The sequence below is a fragment of the Phycodurus eques genome, chromosome 15, assembly GCF_024500275.1.
Source record: "Phycodurus eques isolate BA_2022a chromosome 15, UOR_Pequ_1.1, whole genome shotgun sequence".
Taxonomy (NCBI): Eukaryota; Metazoa; Chordata; class Actinopteri; order Syngnathiformes; family Syngnathidae; genus Phycodurus; species Phycodurus eques.
In genome coordinates this window covers 12,057,306-12,075,054 of record NC_084539.1, presented here as the reverse complement: position 1 = coordinate 12,075,054, position 17,749 = coordinate 12,057,306, and the positions used below count along the sequence as shown (strand labels likewise).

At 40.1% G+C, this 17,749-nt stretch overlaps 1 protein-coding gene across 5 annotated transcripts in view; it reads right to left on the bottom strand.

The window, feature by feature from the left end:
- Window positions 1-17,749, bottom strand: part of fam163ba (family with sequence similarity 163 member B, genome duplicate a) — a 48,433-nt gene that overhangs the window by 9,712 nt on the left and 20,972 nt on the right. For all 5 annotated transcript variants that reach the window (XM_061699257.1, XM_061699261.1, XM_061699258.1 and 2 more), the window contains one exon: window positions 14,884-14,972. The gene's annotated coding sequence lies outside the window, so the exon portion shown is untranslated. The remainder of the gene's footprint in view (window positions 1-14,883; window positions 14,973-17,749) is intronic.

The window sequence follows — 17,749 nt, the reverse complement described above, 5'->3', positions numbered from 1 at the left end:
TCTCAATTAAGAAAACACATTCAAATGTATGTTAAATGGGAATCAGCACACATCTGCCACCATTTAAAGCACCTCTGATTAACCCCAAATAAAGTTCAGTTGTTCCAAGTAGGCTTTCAAAGGTTACAAATTTTGGCAGTAATTTCAAAATGTATGTTTGGCGCAAACAGAACACTGCTCATCACCAGAAGAAGTAAAGAACACCATACCTACAGTGAAGCATGGTGGTGGCAGTGTCATGTTTTGACTGTTTTTCTTCATCTGAAAATGGGGTCTTAGTCCAATGTGGTCCAGGTGGAGGGAATTATGAACAGTTCCAAATACCAATCAATGGTAGCACAAAACATTCAGGCTTCTGCTAAAAAGAAAAAAACAAAATGTCTCAGGAAAAGTCTACCACAACAACTGAACTTTGTTTGGAGTCAATCAGAGACTCTTTAAATGGCGGTAGGTGTGTGCTGACGGACTCCCTTTTAACATGAGTTTGAATGTGTTTGATTAATTCACAGCTAAATCCCATTATGAGAGTGTGTGCACACTTGTGCAAACACATTGACTCAGTTGTATTTTTTTTTACCACCCTATCAAAAAGGACGTATCTTGGTCTAATTTTTATATCACAAAACCTGGCATTCAAACAGAGGTGTGTCGACTTCTTTACATCCACTGTATACGCGCAGTGACAAAGGTCATCAACATACTGTACAGCATGCTTGGTATTACCGCCTCATTCACAGTTTGCATTGATTTTGCTGTCCTTTAATGTATATTCCCGTCCGAACTGCTCTATAACATGGCTCAGGCAACTGGAGCATGCATCTGGTCCACTAACACGACACAGCAGCTCCCCCCTGGCCGTGATACAGCTGGATTCTAATCCAATTTGCCGGCCAACCAGATCAATATGAGGAAACACAAAAGAACACTGACTTTTTGCCAAGATTTGCCTCGCGGCAGGTGTGAAACATTTATTCACCCTTACATTAGTGAAAAGGATTGTATTTTTTGTCCACAGTTGTTGGAGAAAAAAAAAAACATTAAATATTCAACTGCTAACATGCAACTCAAAACATTGATTGATAACACTGGGGAAGACAATTTTTGTTGAGTTAGGTCTGACAGCTGTTTTTAACAAATTCTTGGGTGCGGAATCCAAAACTGTTCTGTTTTTCTGTATCACGTCATGCTTTTTAACTATAGATCCCCATTTTCTTAAAAAAATATGAAAAAGACTTTACTTAACAGATATGTTTGTTGCTTTGTAAAACCTTTAAAATATTGACATACAATGAAATATGAAATAAACAGGCACGACTGCAATGTTTATTTAACACTATTATGTTTTACAAAGGATATGGCACAAATCCTCTTAATTCCTACTATGCTAGCTTTCTGTTTACAAGTATTGATAGTGCTGACCTATTGGGTGCTGCACACACCTCTCACTGCACTGTCTCAATTGTGACTGCACAAACAAGTTGCCACGTAGCTGTAGATGAGTTCAATCGTAATTAGCTGGCAAGTCTTACTACAGCTCATCAGTGGAATTTTGCTTATCTGCAGGATAAACTATGGAGAAAAAACTTGATGTGCTAGAAAAAAAAACTGATTGCAATTTTGGAATCAGCATGCCAATTTTAGTTTTAATCAGCATAAAAATCTAACTCAGAATTAAAAAAAAAAAAATTGTTCCCCAGTGTAATGATCGAGCAATTAATTTTTTTTAAACCATGTTTTCAGCAGAAGGGCACTTGGCATTGGCAGTTAACTGACACATGTAGTAAAACAAAAACAGCAAGAATTTACAAGGTCCATGTGTAAAAATATACTATCAACTGCATTTTTACTACACATTGAATTACATGACAATTTACAATAGCTTGAGCTTATTTTAATACGCTAATCATGATCGGCATCACACGAATGAGTAACCTATGGTAGTATAAGAACGTCATAAAAACGTCTATTTAGGACAGATGACATTTTTTAGCTAAGTTCAGTTCATCCTATAACCTTGAGTCATAGGACTCAAGTCATAGTTTAAAATGACCTCACTACAAAAATGCTAATTATGTTAGCCACTATGCTAATGAGTAAGGCAGTATACAGACAACTTTAGAACTAATGTTCAACCTGCCTCAAATGATTTTCATCACAGTTATTTAGAACCTACATACAACGGATTGGGCGGATGTTCAGTTTACACCACAACCTTGAATAAGTGTGAGTCATAGTTTAAAAACAAATGAGCTCACTACAAAATGCTAATCATGCTATCCATCATGACTTAATGAATGTGGTAGTATGACAGGCTTAGAAGTAATTTTCAACTTGCTCCAAATGTTTTTTATCATAATAATTTAGGACATGTGGATACCATTTCCGGCAAAATGTATAATACCACTTTAAATAATTGTGAAATCAAATGGATCACTGCAATATGCTAATCACGGTAGCCATCATGCTAATGTGTATGCTAGTATGAAGACTTTAGAATAAATGTTCCACCTGCTGCAAAGTCATTTTATTATGATAATTTACAACATGTAGATTACATTGATGGGCTATTTAGAAAAAAAACATTCAATATTGGGTGAATTATACATTACAACCAAATGATCCTGCTACAAATGCTAATCACGCTATTCACCATGTTAATGAGGAAAAAGTTCAGCTTTGATGGAATTTAACACATAACTATAGTTAGAGTGAATTATACAGTATTTTACAGTTGAAAGAGATGTACTAGCAAATGCTAATAATCCCAACCATTATGCAGAAGAGTATGCCGGTATGATAACTTTAGATATCGTGTTCAACCCATAGATATGAACAATGGGATAGATCGGACACGCCTACGACGACCTAACGTTAGTGGGGGCAAGGTGTCAGTGTATTCCATGTCTTTGGACGACACGAAAAGCAAAATAACAAGGATGCCTGCAATTTGTGCTGCACATGGTTTCCCACAATGCCGTACAATCACAACAAGAGAACAGAGAATAACTTCTCAAATGTAAAAAAAAAAAATTTCGGGCTTTTTTTTCAAATGATCTGTGTTAATAGCACAGGCTTTAGCATTGATAAAAAAGGAAACCTCATGAAAATTGGTTGAGAAATGAGCACATTATGATTTGTTTTCAATTTAATTTTCTAATTTCATTCAGCACACTCATCTGTTGCTGGAGGCTGATCTGCCTCCAACCAAAAACACATGATTAGCAACGAGTCGACGTCAAGTTCTAACCGCCATTGTGGAGTAGTAAACTAGTCGACACACACACACACACATTTCTGAACCTATATACACACATTCACATTGAAACTGTCAAAACAGATGTTCAAGGTAGGCTAGCAATGTGTGTCTCTTGAGGCCTCCTTAACCTGATCAGTGCGTTACCGCAGTGTTAATTATTCATGCACACTCCACAGTGTAATAGCTCCATTTTGGCTGGTGTTGGTCCACCATCGTGACATGAGGTTAGCGGCAATCGTCGGTTGTCGCTAACGCGCTCAGACAACAACACGGGAATAAAGCGCCACACGTTGATGGAACATGGCAGAGATCACAGCGCAGGTCTTGCTGGGAATAATGGCCGCCGACAGGCTCTCAACCGGAGCGGGGACAGAACACTTGGGAGGTTGTGAACAATAAGACTGGCACTGTTACAAGTTTAGGCTGTCAACACACACATGCACACACACACACGTGCGTGCGTGCGTGTACAGTAGGGACTTTTTAAAGATGTGCGAGTTTTGTGAAAAACTGCCACCGCTTTGCTGTACTTTCTATCTCTGACTTCTTAGAAAAGAAGTGCAATCTATTCCATCCATCCATCCATTTTATCCTCACTAGGGTCGCGGGCTGCTGGAGCCTATCCCAGCTATCTTCAGGGGGGAGGCGGCGTAAAGAGCAAAGTGGTTATTGAGTAAATGACTGAAAGTTTAAAGGTCACGTATTACGGAAATTCGAATTTTTAATGGCTTGCGTACACATAGATGGGTCTCTGGAGTTTTTGCTATCCCATTACGTGTGAATGGAAACAACCAAGTAAATGTTTTGTTCACTGCCTAGTTCTGAAAATGTGTCTGTGAGCGAACGGTTCTGCACTTCCGTTACACTGTTACATACAGTAACTGTGGGGCTATTTTACATACCAAACACCCTCATGCTGACTTTTCCCCCCCCCATGACATGGTCAGCTCGGCACGAAGATCAGAGTCATTTTTAAGCAGGGCCCGGACAACACTGTCTGAAATACTAGAAAGCAGAAGAACCAAATTTCCTCACACGTGCAACGCCCCTGCTATCGTGTCAAAGCCAAAAGTTAAGCAGAGCTGCATTGAGTTTTGTTGGCTGCATAGATTGGCATTAGCTTCTGATAAGCGGCACATACATGATTGCTCGTTGAAGTGGTTTAGGGAGACCCCTCCACTACTACAATGTAGTGTATAAACTGCCTCCACAAGTGAAAAAGCTTTTATTGTCTTTATGGGCGCTCACTCCCCCCCCCCCCTCTTCTGTAAGTAGAAAACACCCTAGTGCAATGCTCAGACTCCGCCCCCTGGTCATTATGGTAACGAATGCTAGGCAGAGTTCATAGGGTTCAGTCCGTAGGGACTGCGCCCATAGGACAATGGAAATATTAGCGTATTCAATGCCCACCTGGCTGTGTGAATGGCAAACTAGAGATTAATTGCCTGTCAATCACACAAAAGAATGACTGAGTTGTACTAAATATGAAGTAAATCATGCAAAGAAAGAAAAACAGAGTAATCTGCAAGTTCGCCGTGTGATAGATGTTTGGAGTTAGAAAAAAGCCCAGCCAGACAATCGGACACCTTTGACCCGTGACACAATGCGATGTCCTGTCCGCACAACTGCTGCATCACCTGATTCAGCCTGGCCTGGTGTCACATTTCACATTTGACTGTCTCATTGCAGCTCTGCAGTCACCCCACGGCGTAATGACCACAGAAGAAGTAAAACGCTCCAGCCTCATGCTCTATAGAATATCACCGGCTGCCTTACTTCATTGACAACTGAAATCAGGAAACACTGACTTAAAACAAGCTCTACCCTGGGCCAGATTCAGATCATTTGATGTGGTCCACTAAAGCAAGTAAAGTGTGTTTACTTCCTGATTCTTCCTCAATTAATGAGTTCTTTTCATTCTGGCAGAAAATGTTACCATTTATTACGATATTACGACATATAGATATTGAACAACATAAATAACTGCATTTCACTCATTTCCATGACTACTGTCAGTCAATTTGTCATTAAATGCAGTGGTAATTGTGTATATTTTAATAGTATGAGGAGGGGATTAAATATTTTTTTGGGTATGAGTGGCAATTAAAAAACTAAATGTGCAGCAACCTCTCAGAAAAAAAATTACCTTTCACATTCCAGTCACTGCCTGTAATTCCATTTTGTCACCTATAATTGCTGCCTACACTGCACAAAGACTATAGAGTGACACAGCTGAGGTTTGTGCTAATGTCCGTGTTTTTAAATTCTTCTTGGTGCTTGTAATGCAGAAATTGAACTTCAAATGCAAAGATCAGATTTTGATATTATAATACAATGTTATTTTAATTATTATAAAAATTATACATTTTGTTTATTTATTTTATATTATTTGTACTACAGTACTAATCCCCCTCTACTCGTGGATGCTAGGGACCCAGCCCTAGTATGAAAAGTGAAAAATGACGTCCTCGCCAAAATATTTTTGATTACCGATAATACATGATATAATACTTTAAATTGTAAATATACCAGAAATCATTATCCATCCCAAGAAGTGCATTATCATTTCAAATTCATCATTATCCTTAACGATAAATGGCCTACCGATGCTTTGACTTTGAGAAAATGCACCCGAATTGTGTGTTTACATTAGATGGAGACTCTTGTAACTTCTTCCAACAACAACTCAGGCTAAATTTAGCTCCCCTCTAAAATACATAACTTGTCTCTCGAGTCAAGATGTATCACTTCAAAATGCTTCCTTGACACTAATGTACATCATTCCTATTAAACAGGGCTTTGGCGCCATCTTGTGGCATTGTAGGGTTCTTTCAGACACTGCACAGAAACCATAAAGAGGGGGAGTTTTACAGTGAATAGCTGACGTTAGGTTCCACACAAAAATGCAACTAGGTGAATTTACGAACAGCAAACCACAAATATGGGGGGATTACTGTACTAATATTACTTTTAAAAAAGGAGATTCATGCTATTCATTGAACAATATGTGTGTTGTAATCAGTTTTCAATGTAAATAAAAAATATATTCCGTAACAGGTCTAGTTCATAAGTTCCGTGTCAGTCAAATATGCCCCTGAGTAATTGTGCTGACAGAGGATGCCGTTTGTTGTCATACCGCCAGCGCATTTATAACCTCCTACTGGGAAAGGTGTTACCAATGCACACACATTAAGCAGGTTGTTTCCTGTCTGTTTAGCCTCTTCCTTCCCCTCTGCCTCCCTTCGGTCGGCTGATGCAGGACTCCCTCGCCCCGGGGAGCACCGCGAGGCATCTGTTTTGACATGACTTTGTACAGCGAGAGAGCCACGAAAGACAATGCCAGTGATGCGCAGATGGAGGGGTAACACTACAGTGCGTGTAACGCCGCATGTGAGTCAAAATCTATCAAGTCGGCGCGTGTTCTCCAGAGAATTTAGTCACATTTAAAAAAAAAAAGAAAGAAACGGAAATGCACTGTCACTAGTCAAACCACAGTGGCTATAGTTACGCGAGCGTAATGTATTTTCCTCAGAGGGTGAGGCTACATTGACACGAAGGTGACTACTAACATTGCAGCTTGGGAAAAAGAGTTGAATAGTGTAGTTTTAGGGCACAAAGATGACAGTGACATAAAAATAGCCACTAAACAAGTGCATTTTTAATCAATCAATGCTAGGTGAATAATATATTGGACCCCCTTGGGAACATATGATGAGAAATTTGACAATTTCCCCTATAAATATGCATGTAAAGTAATTTCCATTGTCAACATGGTATCTTCAAACAAAGCTTTTGAGGTTCTCTGCACGGTGACCTTGTAGTTGGCACGTCTACCGCTCTGAGCTTCAGGATTCGAATCTTCGCTCAAGCCCCCCTTTGTGTAGTTTGCATATACCACCCACATTCCCCAAAACATGTATATTGGTTTTATTGACATGTCTAAATTATCCGTAGTGTGACGTGAATGTCAGTCTGACTGGTTGTTTGTCTATACCTGACAAACAACCTTACCTTATGATTTGACCTCTTGCTCAATGTCAGCTGGGATAGGATCAAGCTCACCATGACCCTAATGAGAAAACGTACTGTAGAAAATAGATGGATGGAGGTTCTCTTCAATGTGTTGAGGGTTTAGGTCAGGGCTGGCGTTACAATAGGCTGCAGAAATTACTACATTACGGTCCCGTAAATGGAAACATTTCGGGAAATACACTTGGGAGTTTGAAGACGACGATGAGAAGTGAAGAACATCCACTGGAAGTGGAAGTACATGAACCAAGTAAGTTTCCAGAGTCACTATACAGGGATCCTGCAGTGTTGTACCTGAACATCCTGCAGTGTTGTACCTGAACAAGTTCAATGAATGAAAGGTCATGAACTAGCTCATATTTTGGGTGGACGTGAACTGAACTTAGTTCACTATTGAGACTACTCGATAATGTAAAATTGTACATCATTAAAGCAACGTTCAGGATTATATCGAAGGTGACATATATCGCCCACCCCTATTAGTCAGCCAGAGCTGCTAGGAATGCAAAGTTATCAATGTCCTTTCCCCATCGTTCATGCCACTCTGTGTTTTTGTTTGCAAATTAAGGACAAAAGTCATGTTTTGGTTTGAATTCCTCATTTAAAAAAAAAAAAAAAAAAAAAAAAAAAAGACAAAAATTTTTCTCCACGTTTTTGAGATTGTAGGGTGAAAGCTGCAGCTGGCTAGTATAGTGTGGACTGAATGGGCGGCTACAATGGGGAAGGGAAATGCCAGTATTTTAAGGCTAATAGCCGTCAACAACATACAGTATTGGGGGAAAAAAAGAACTATTAACTAGTTAATTTTTTGAACAGTGAACTTCATTTTGAAAAATGAACTGAAGTAGTTCATTTTTGGAACGGTACACTGAACTTTGATCTAGTTCGCATGGAAAATGAACTTTTAACCAGTGGTCCTGGGTTAAAGATGGTCCCGACCATCAAGATTTCGAAGTTATGGAAGGAGCACAATGAACTAGTTTGTGCAGGGGTGAACACATGGTCATGCAGCACAAGAAGGCACCGACAATTACCGGTACTGCATGCAAATTCGGGTTACGTTGCTGCCATACACTTTGTCACTTATTGCCAAAGTTAAGATTTTGAGTGCAGTCTTGTTGTTTTTTACAGTTGTTAACTTATTTTCACACTTGAAATTAAAAAACATCACCTTCGTATTATGCCTTTAAAGATTGGGTGTTTTATAGTTTATACATCTTAAAATGAACAGCAGTTCACTTTTGATTGTACTTATTTATTTTTACACTCGTATCACAGTTAAGAAGTCAGCTAGCTTCTATTTTCTATTGCGCTTGTTCTCATCAGGGTTGCGGTTGAGTTGGAGCGTATCCCAGCTGACTTTGGTCTGCACTCGATCACAGGGTATACGCATATAGACAAACAGCCATTCACACTGATGAACAATTCAGAGTCCTAACATGAATGTTTTAGGAATAGGAGAGAAAGTCAGAGTACTGCGAGAACATGCAAACTTTGCACAGTAAGTCCTGAGCCAATATTCAAATCGAGAAACTCAACTGTGAAGCAAACGTGCTAACCCGTCCACCATGCTGCTCCACTTCCATCTGTATCACATTTAGGTAGGCCTGTCTAGCTGCTGATTGGCTAAATGTTATATGCGCGGTCATTTCTTCTCAAAGGTAGAGTGTTGCGTTGTTAAATGTGGTAATGTTACTTGTTTTTACACTTGTATGACAGTAAAGAATGATAAAATCAGCTGGCCATGAAAGAACATGACTCACCCAAATCTGGCAATTGAATGGAATTTAAAAAAACTAAATGCACGATGCATCTTTTGCTCTTCTCTGCACAATAATGCTGGTTAAAATACTCGGTATTACATTTTATCAACAAAAGGCTACAACATTTTAAAGCCTGGTGATGACTGATTGAAAATGAAACTGAATAATTACACAGTGTAGCAACAATTTTGATGGATGGATTTTCAGTGTCGGAACACAGCGGTGTCACATTGCATTCATACTCAGTGACTGGCCAGATATGTGCACAGTTCTCATTTTGTCCGTCACCTCTTTCATAATTAAGTGTATAACAGACTGTGCGCAATGTACAACGCTCGACTACTCTTCTCAATGCTGAAGGTTGCAGAATGTAACATCTTTTCACCATGACCACAATCGCTCCACAATCTTAACCTGAGCACTGTTTTATCTGCTCTTATGAATTCAGTGAAGGTTGTTTTGATCACAATTAAAATGTTGGGCTTGTTGCCTTTCAATCTGGTCACATTTATCTTTACAACACAAACCTGAGCCAAGCACAGTTTTATAATCCCATAATTCATATGGAAAAGGACATTTGTGATTGGTAGAACAACATCATAAAACTTGAAAGGGGCCATATGATGTAAAATTGACTTTTTAATTGCTTATACACAAATAGTTTTGTGTCAGGTCAGGAGCGCCTACCCACCCATCAAATGTGACATTGAACAACAAGTAAATCTCTTGTTATTTGCCTATTTTTTGAAAATTCTGCACGTCTGCCCTACTGTTATGTAACAGCGAGGCTATCTCACAGAAGAACCGCCCCCTCACACCGAGTTTCAACGCCCATGATAGCATCAGCTAGGCTGGGCAAAGATCAAGAGCTATTTAAAACATTATCATTTCGAAGCACGATCAAGCAGAAACGGCCACATCCTCCATGGCTGCGATGCCCCTATCATGCCAATAGCAAATAGTAAGCAGAGCTGCAATGAATTTTGTTCTTTGTATGCAAACATTAGCATTAGCTTATGATTTAAAAAAAGCATATTATGTCTCCTTTAAATGTGGAAAATGGAAATGATGTCCTGAAAGATGAGTATGAGTGACAGGGTGAGTTTGGTGTACAAGAAGTTGCAAAATAGGGTATGGGGCGGGATATCTAAGAACAGACTCTCAAACTCCAAATTGTCTTCCATTTCAACTTCCTGTAAGTCTAAAGAGCGGGTGTCTCAATACTTTTTTTGTGGATAAAATATTTTTGGGTGGGAAAAAAAATGGAAATACATATCCATAAAACCATGAAATGTACAAATACATTACAGTGTATCATGTTGTATAGTACATCACAGTGTTGGCACAACAGCTAAAAATATATATGGAAATACAAACAAAATAAAACTTTAAAAACCTTGCTAAGATAAAATGGAGAATGCTGAATGTGTGAAAACACACAAGGGCAGAAAACCTTGGAGAGGATGAGAAGATGGATGTCTAATCTTTGACAAACTTACACAGTGGAAGAAAAAGTAGAAAAAAGATCTTAAGGTGGCTTGTGTTACTATGGCGACTGGGCTGTTGCAGACTACCTTATCCTCACCTTTTTGCTGCTTGAGTGACGCTTTGCACAAAAAGGTTCGAGCCTATTTTGCACTTGAAGCAACTTCTCAAGCAAAATATGATATGGCTCATTCAAGGTGAAGTGAAGACATGAAAATCGAAATATGCATTTGGCTGTGTGGGCATACACAGGAAAATGTTCTGGGAAATGTTTCTGAACAAACACAAAGACAATTATTATACAGTACTTGTTTTCAGAATTAATATGACTCAAAAACTGTAAAATGGACTTATATTTTTGCATATAAATAGTTGGCTCAATGGGGTGCCTGCCCACCCATCACGTGTGACATTACACAACCAAGTAAATCTTTGACCTGTTTATTTCTGAACTCTAACTGCAGGGAGTTGTTCAGAACTCTGCCGAATTGTGATGTAACTGGAGCTAATTTACATAATACCACCCCCACACCGAGATTCTCCACCCATGACTCGACATATAAGATGGACGACGATCAAGCCATGTACAGCCTACCGGAAAGCACAATCAAAATACACAATCTACAATATTCTGTCAAGTATCATAGGTCTATAATACAATATTGCTGCAATATTACAATTTATGTCAAGTGAAAGTTGAGTTTCAAATAAAACAAAAAGGACTATTATGGAGAAATACTGTAAAATGAGGCGGAACAAATGAGGAGCTCCTCTAACATGGAGACACGACACACACAACATTGTGGAGCGATCACATGTCAGAGTCTACGGTCGAAAAGACGTCATCCGACGTGAGACCATCATTAACACTTTACAGAGAATTTGTTTATAACATACGGTAAGACTCGACACTTTAATCCTTTTGAATTGAGTTGAGCGTTGATGTGTGCTGCTGTATTGGTTAGCAATATTGGAGGCGTGTATCTGTGGAGAGGCGCCTATTACCCGGTCAATTGGGACACGCCGTTTACTACAATTGGAGCCAATATTTGAGGAAATACCAGAGGTGAGAAGTAACAAAGCAAAACTGAAAAGTAGATTTTTTTCAGGTGTCTGTACTTGAGTATTTATTTTTCTGGTGACTTTTTACTTTTATTCCTTACTTTTTCAACACAAATATCTGTACTTTCTACTCCTTACATTTAAAAAATGAGCTTGTTACTTTTAAAACCTTCAAAAGTTAGCGACGTCACTACATAAATAGCAGAACGCTGAAAAACTGGAACCCGAGAGTAACAGAGCCAAGCGCGCGTTGATCATAGACATTGTAGATACGCCACTCCCCAATGAGCTGCGTGCCTACGGCAACGCTCAGCTAGTGTGGGAAAAGTGTCAGCAAATTTCATATAGCTAAGCTAGTGGGGGCAAAGTGTCGGCGCATTCCAGGTTTGCGGATGGGACGGTCGGAAACCAAAATAACAAGGATGCCTGCACATTGTGTTGCGTACAGTTGCAAATCGGACAATCACAACAAGGGAACACCCAACTGGGAATAACCTTTTATAGATAAGAATATCTTTTGGCTCTTTTTTTCAAAAGTTGCTGCAATGAATGAACCACACTTGTTGAAGTCTGGGTCACTGGCAGTAAAATATGTCATGTTTCAGCATTAACTATATTTCCAACACATATATTAGCCCACTGCCAAAACAAAACCGTAAAAGAAACACAAACTGAAAATAGCCATAATTCATTTACGACTTGTATTAGTACTGGATCAAAAGTAGCATGTTCCCGACTCCAAAGAATTGTGTTTTGTATTCCTCAGAGTTAACACCGCAGCCATGCCGCTATCTTTCTGCCAGTGCTCTATGCACAATAGACAATAGATATAACCATCATCACATGGCTGCCACATCAATGCCGCGCATTCAACATGGCCACCACGTAGGCGCAAGCACGTCTAGTCATATTGTATATCTGTGACCCGGAAATACATCGGTCCCATTCTCTGCCTGCATTGCGCCGCAGCGCCGATAAACAACAGAGGCCAATTCTGGAACTAACAGACTTTGTCAACGGCATTTTAAGTGACAATTTGAAACTATTGTTGGACACATTGTTCAGTCTCGATGATCCGTTATATCGGGCTCCGTTTGATCAAGGTTCCAGTGTAGAAAGGGTGCGAACGATGAACTGCAATATAAAAGGGGTTCACTGTTCACTGTCGCTAATGTAATGCAATGGCTCCTCTCCCACGACCCATGATCCCCCAATCATCAGTGGGATGAGGTCAGTTGGCCAGCGGCTGGCACGGGAGGACTCTCCATCAGAGATTATGGCAGGGTGGAGCTGAATGGGGGGTGGGAGTCTCTGTGTGTCTGTGTGGGGAGGAGGGTGGATGTAGCAGGGTGGTGACTGTTAAACATGATCACATCCTTCCCCCTCTTTATGTGGTCCACAGTGGATCTGCAATGATGCTCGCTCCCTGTGGTGCGTTTTAAAGGTAATTAAGGCTGCTGTGTGTGCACTCAAGTGGACATGTAATTGCATTTACGTCTCCGCTTTTCTACCACTGATGAAACCCACTCCTCTTCTTCCATATTTCATACACCCTCCTCCTCTCACTGCACTTTTCCTCATGTTTTTTCATCGAGGTCTTTTGATATCTCCCATCCTCCTCCTCCTCCTCCTTCATCTCCCCAGCTCTCTAATGGCCGAGGGTCTCGTGCTGAAACATCAGCAGTAAAAACACACAGTCACGCTCTGTGGGGGGACTTTTGTGTGTGTGTGTGTGTGTGTGTGGAGTACTGTATGACTGATCTCCCAGGGGGCCAAGGTTATTCGGAGGGTCAGTGGTGGACGTCGCCATGGGAACCCAAGCCCCGCCTTGTCTCCCATGACTGGAGGTCTTCTTAAAAGGCACAATGAACGGGTGGATTGTTTGAGATAGAAATCCTTGGGAATTCTTTCCTAGAAAATTGTTCCTTGTTATAATGGTATTCATAGCAATAACTTCAATCAGGGAGTAGCCACCACATTTTATATATATATATATATAGAGAGAGAGAGAGAGAGAGAGAGAGAGAGAGAGAGAGAGAGAGAGAGAGAGAGAGAGAGAGAGAGAGAGAGAGAGAGAGAGAGAGAGAGAGAGAGAGAGAGAGAGTTTGAGAAAGGGAGGTTTTAGAAAGCTGGAGAGACACCTACTTCAACTACTACACACAATATTATCAATGCAAAGATTTCAAATAACACTACATTGACTAAGTGACAATTTGTAAACCACTTTTAAATCAATACAATAGTTACATAATTCATCAACATTTACACAAATATGATTTAATATTTTCTTTAAATATTTGTCCTTTTCCCCCCATTAATCTGAAAGCGGTGACATCCATGTATATATGTATGAACTAAAATTTTAAATATATTACATAATGGCTGTAAATATTTACTTCTTGCTTCAATTGACTGACCATATAAATGCCTGGAAGCAAGCAGAACAAAATGAAATCCATTCTCAGTGAGACACTTTACAAAGAATATGGAACTATATATATAAAACCTAGGTGAACATTTGTAATTATTTATTTATTTTAAATGAAATATTTAAATGAAATATAGTGCAATTTCTGGGATCAAAACTGGACTTTCCATGTATATCAAACATTACACAAAGTTTGTATCATTACAGAAATGAGAGTTTATGCTCTTCCCATCATAGCTACTCATCTGTTTTGTCCACTTTTGGGCTAAGTACTGTACATGACAAAATGCCTTGTTGAATCCCAAAGTTTATGACATAAACATCCTAAAATCTGTGATCAAAGCCCCCATGTTGCAGAATGCATCCATTACACAAGCTAGACCACGAGTATTATCGCATCGCCCACCATTTTAAGAGTGTTGGCCTTCTAGGTGAATGTCTAAAAAGAAAAGTGTATGGCTACCAGTTGTCTACAGTAGCGGTGGCTTTCCAGTCCTGCTGTTTTGTCAGCATGTGGTAACTCTCGCTCACCTTCCCCCGCTCTCATCTCACTCTTTCTTGCCTTTGTGCTTGGCTCCATGTCCACAAAAACACAGTGCATGGCACTGTACCAAACACTGTGTAGATGGACTATAACCAATTATGTATGCAACTGAGGAGCATACAGGGAGATGAAAAGCAGATGTCTCCCATTATGGCTGGAAGGAGGCAGTGGCGCTGTCCATCGTTTTGAAACTGAACGCGCCACCGCCTTGCGAACTTTACTTTAGGGGAAAATAAAGCAGGAAACAATCAAATTCAAGACGTACTGATTATAAATGAAACCGCAATGGGAGATGGCCTTAAAAATTCTGCCTTACCTTCAGAGATAAGGTGAATCGAGCAGGTCACATGGAGGGAAGCGGGGGCTGAGTGGATGCCAGGTCCTGATCTTTGCTGGCTTCAAAGTCTTCAGGTCAACCCCAGTCACGAAGTAATAGGATGAAGATTTAAAAAAAAAAAAAAAAAAAAAAAAAGAATTAAGTCAAAATAAGAGCTAACAACTGGACTTTAAAAAAGAAGAGTTATTAGCTAAAAGAAATGTGCAGAAAATGTATTAGTCTCTAAAATCTCTTTCCGGACACATTGTACTCATGCAAAACTGTTGAATCCAAGCGCAGAGAAAAAACAAAAACAAAAAACAAGAGTGTTGCACACACACTTCTATCCAAGGCTCCAGTTGTTGTTTTTGGAGAAAGAGGAGCAGTAGAGGCTGATGGAGCAAATAAAAGCCTCCTACGCAAACACCCCCCTCAGGCTCAGCGGCATGTGTGATGGAGGAGGAGACAGTGTGACAGCAAAACTCCACACCTCCATCACAAAATTTAAAAAAACAAAAACAACACCGTCCGAGGAGGTCCGGCTTGGTTCTTTTGTTCCGGCTTATCCACAACCACTCCAAGTACAGGCTGTAGAATTTTATTTATCCCCCTATGCAGCCTGTAATAAGCAAAAATATTAACTCTGTAGGGGGAGGGGGGGGGAGGGTGCCTGATGTCAAGAGAAGCGAGGAATGTACGCCGATTCCTGCAGAGCCGACTGAAAACACGGCGGTGGTGCCGGCGAGCACGCTCAATGAGCGAGCAGCCTGAGAGATGGCGCTTTAGTCACAGCCTCACATTGGACATGAGAGAGAGAGAGAGAGAGAGAGAGAGAGAGAATGGGGGTAAGAGAAAAAAGGGGGACATGTCCCTTCTGAGTCTGCAGGCGGCCGAGTAAGTGGAAGGATGTGGCTGGAAAGCAAATGAATGGAAGAGAGGTGCATGCAATGGAATGTCATCAATGTGATCAATCTACACCACGCAGAGGAAATAATTGGACAATAGCAGAAGCGAGTAGAGGCGTGTGCTCAATCAAAAATGATAGGAAGAATACGATGCACGACATAACACCCTGGCCTACGAAATACTTTCATTTTTACAGCACATTTCACAGAGGTTTCTCACGAAGTCAAGGAAAAAAATTATTAGACCACCCTTGTTTCTTCTTTTTTTTGTTCATTTTTAATAGCCGGTACAACTAAAGGTACATTTGTTTGAACAAATATAATTATAATCGCGCATAAGAGTTTAATTTAAGAGCTCATATCTATTGCCGTTTTCTCTGGTTTTCTTGATCATAAACAAAATCACTGGATATTACAATTAAGTTAAAGCATGTCAAGTAGGACAGTTTTATGGAATTAGCAGCATTTTTGTCAAGTTTATTGTATTCTTCAGGTAATATACATAATTGCTCCAGACTCCCCTGAAATGGGGAGTCAATTTGAGACAATTTATCGACTCACGCATGTGCGATCACAAATTTTATTTGTCGCTGACAAACTTCTGCTCCACACTTCAGCCCAATTGTTGGTGATAACGCACAAATGAGCTGATTTGCTAAGTTGTTACTTCCTTTGCATTAGTGTGAGCCCCTAAATTTTCAACTTGTGCCCCAAAAACATTAGGGGCCACTGTACCCCTTGTCAAAAAAGTTGGTCTGAAGCCTTGTATCTTTAGTGGTAACAGGTATTAAAATGAACAAGAAATTGAAGAAATTAGGGTGGTCTAATGTTTTTTTCCATGACTGTATTAAAAAAAAAAACAAAAAAAAAAACAAGTCCACTAAAGAGGAAGCTCTCATCTGAAAAGGACGTGCACTCCACAATTTGGGTGCAATGGACTACAAGGCTCAATGTCATGATATTGATGCCTTAAATGGCTCATATTATGCAAAATTTACTTTTTAATTGCTTGTATACAAATAGTTGAGTCTCTGGAGTCCATGCCTAGACAGGCTACACAATCATAATTATGCAGAAAACAACCCTATCCCCCATGGGTACACCTATAGAATTACGGTATCCATCCATCCATCCATCCTCTGAGCCGCTTCTCCTCACTAGGGTCGCGGGCGTGCTGGAGCCTATCCCAGCTGTCATCGGGCAGGAGGCGGGGTACACCCTGAGCTGGTTGCCAGCCAATCGCAGGGCACATAGAAACAAACAACCATTCGCACTCACATTCACACCTACGGGCAATTTACGGTATTTCTTATTTTAAGCTGAACTAACTCATCACCAGTGATATCACATCATAATAAGATTAAGGGGGAAACATGCTTTGAAGCAAGTGAAATGGTCTTCCACAACAGCCTAGTAATTAGACATATTGTATCTTGACAGTCAAAGAACAAGCAAATTTTACCTTGATTTGAGATGTTTAATCTTGGTTAGATTTTAGATTTTGCAGTGGAAAAGTAAGATATTCCCCAATTATGACTTTATTTAAGAGAATTGTTTGATGTTGGCTTCAAGAATGATTTGTGGCGAATGGGTTCTTGTTCCAGTCTTTTCCGTCCCCCCAGAGGTTGTTCACTTCCTCATGACAACATCGATCAGGCATTCAGCTGCGGGTGTGACAAAGACCCTCGTCAGCTGTCGGCCGCCCTTCCCAATACTCGACCGTCTCTCCACTTCCTTCCATCTTCATTTCCTCCTGTCCATCTTCTCATCTCCTACTCCAGCCGCGGTCCGCGTCCGATGACAGTGTGAGTTTTTATTGCATTCATTATTCACACTCAAAGACATGGAGATTAGTGCACTTGGAGAGTGTATAGTGTTGAATTATTTAAAATCAGAGAAAAATGAGAATACCGTACGGTTGGACTCGTGGCGTTCGGCTGAAATTGGCCTTTATTCCATAT